This window comes from Schistocerca cancellata, unplaced genomic scaffold (genome assembly GCF_023864275.1).
Source record: "Schistocerca cancellata isolate TAMUIC-IGC-003103 unplaced genomic scaffold, iqSchCanc2.1 HiC_scaffold_836, whole genome shotgun sequence".
NCBI lineage: Eukaryota > Metazoa > Arthropoda > Insecta > Orthoptera > Acrididae > Schistocerca > Schistocerca cancellata.
Genome location: NW_026046847.1, coordinates 27,501 through 30,000, shown reverse-complemented (window position 1 = coordinate 30,000; position 2,500 = coordinate 27,501). Strand labels below are relative to the sequence as shown.

Genomic DNA, 2,500 nt, shown 5'->3' with positions numbered 1-2,500 from the left:
TCAATTTGCACCGCAATGTAACTCAATTTGCACCGCAATGTAACTCAATTTGCACCGCAATGTAACTCAATTTGCACCGCAATGTAACTCAATTTGCACCGCAATGTAACTCAATTTGCACCGCAATGTAACTCAATTTGCACCGCAATGTAACTCAATTTGCACCGCAATGTAACTCAATTTGCACCGCAATGTAATGCAATTTGCACCGCAATGTAATGCAATTTGCACCGCAATGTAATGCAATTTGTACCGCAATCTACCCCCACATTGTGCCTTAACCTAACCCACATTGTGCCTTAACCTAACCCACATTGTGCCTTAACCTAACCCACGTTGTGCCTTAACCTAACCCACGTTGTGCCTTAACCTAACCCACGTTGTGCCTTAACCTAACCCAAGTTGTGCCTTAACCTAACCCAAGTTGTGCCTTAACCTAACCCAAGTTGTGCCTTAACCTAACCCAAGTTGTGCCTTAACCTAACCCAAGTTGTGCCTTAACCTAACCCAAGTTGTGCCTTAACCTAACCCAAGTTGTGCCTTAACCTAACCCAAGTTGTGCCTTAACCTAACCCAAGTTGTGCCTTAACCTAACCCAAGTTGTGCCTTAACCTAACCCAAGTTGTGCCTTAACCTAACCCAAGTTGTGCCTTAACCTAACCCAAGTTGTGCCTTAACCTAACCCAAGTTGTGCCTTACCCTGCTCTGTAATTGGCATATGACACGTTACATTAATGTATTGTCCAACCGCAACCCGCTCAGAATGTTGTGTACACAGCTACGTGTCATCTCCCCATAACAGCTGCATTGCAGTGTGGTACGCCATAGAGACGTGTGGGAGTAATGGACGCAGTGGATGGCGATCAGCATGAGCCGTCTGTTCATGTAGTGGCGCGTGTATGCAGACGTAGTAGTCTCTTCTCACACAATGTGATAGCACGGTGCCCCGCGTTCCACATCTGCGACATGCTACAGAGGCCGGTTGACAGTTGGTCGCGCAATGGACATCGCATACGTACGGGGGCACCTTCCACGTGCCCTCTAGTCGGGCACATTTTGTTGCGTGGATGTGAGCGGATGTAGTGTGTCTTGACACCTGACAGGCAGGCATGCAATAATAGTTGACTTTGCAAACGGGGATGGACGTGTACGTTTACTGGTGACGTTACGCAAATGAACAACTGGTAACCCGTTGTGGTGCGGTTGTCCTTGCTGGAGGTACATCTGTGAGGGCAACGATCGGTACAGCTACGAAGCGGTCCCCACCATACCAACGAACGTGAATGTGAATCTGGGTGTGAAGCGATACGCGGCTGTGGGTGGGTGGGACTGTCCCCGGCCGGTGAGGGGGGGCCGCCCGGCGTGCTGGCCGCGCGGTGCGTGGGCGCACGCGCTACAGCCGGCTGGTGGGGGCGCCCAGTGGCAGGCGCGCCGGCCGACGGACGCGGCAGGCGGCGCAGCTGCGCGCCGGGGCACCCTGCGCGCGGCGCCGTGCAGCCAAAGTGGGTCCTCGCCGGCCCGGTGCGAAGCGCGGTGGACATCTGCAGTGTGCTGGTCCGATTGAGGACTGTGTGCGTTGAGGATGCGCCGCCGCCCGGCACTCGGCGCCGCGACGCCGTCTGCTGCTCGGTCGCCCCAGCGGTTCTCGCTGGTGGTTTGTATCGCAGTTGTGCAGACGTGTTGGCACGTGCGCTGTGCTGGGAGAGTTCGCTTCGGCACCCACGTGGGGCCTTTGCCCTTCTGTGGCGCTGGCGTTGGAGCTGCCGGTCACCGTAGGTGGCGCGTGTTGTCTCCCGCCGGCAATGCCACGACAGCACGCTCCCGGGCCTCTGTCGGCAGCGGCAAGCTCAGTTGGGAGCACGGGTGGTCGCACCTAAAGCGTCTACTCGCCTAACTCCGGGCGATTGCGCCTCTCTCGAACCCGACCAAGTACTTAGGACGGCGCTGCGCGCCGCCGGGACCTGAGAGGGTTTCGAGGTGTATTGTGCAGGGGAGCTCAGCCTCCTCCTGTTTGCAGAATAATTGAGCGGACGCTTGCGTGTTCGCGCGGGCCCCTGGGACACACTCCCGGGCGGCCGGCTGCTCAGCTCTAGTTGACGCAGCTCCCTGGTTGATCCTGCCAGTAGTCATATGCTTGTCTCAAAGATTAAGCCATGCATGTCTCAGTACAAGCCGCATTAAGGTGAAACCGCGAATGGCTCATTAAATCAGTTATGGTTCCTTAGATCGTACCCACGTTACTTGGATAACTGTGGTAATTCTAGAGCTAATACATGCAAACAGAGTCCCGACCAGAGATGGAAGGGACGCTTTTATTAGATCAAAACCAATCGGTCGGCTCGTCCGGTCCGTTTGCCTTGGTGACTCTGAATAACTTTGGGCTGATCGCACGGTCCTCGTACCGGCGACGCATCTTTCAAATGTCTGCCTTATCAACTGTCGATGGTAGGTTCTGCGCCTACCATGGTTGTAACGGGTAACGGGGAATCAGGGTTCGATT

The 2,500-nt window shown here is 55.1% G+C and overlaps 1 non-coding gene across 1 annotated transcript in view; it reads left to right on the top strand.

Moving 5' to 3' along the window:
- The first annotated feature begins 2,103 nt into the window (after positions 1-2,103).
- Positions 2,104-2,500, top strand: part of LOC126146905 (small subunit ribosomal RNA) — a 1,909-nt gene continuing 1,512 nt past the window's right edge. The window contains exon 1 of the ribosomal RNA XR_007529821.1: positions 2,104-2,500. This exon is cut by the window's right edge and continues 1,512 nt beyond it. This is a non-coding gene — a ribosomal RNA (small subunit ribosomal RNA).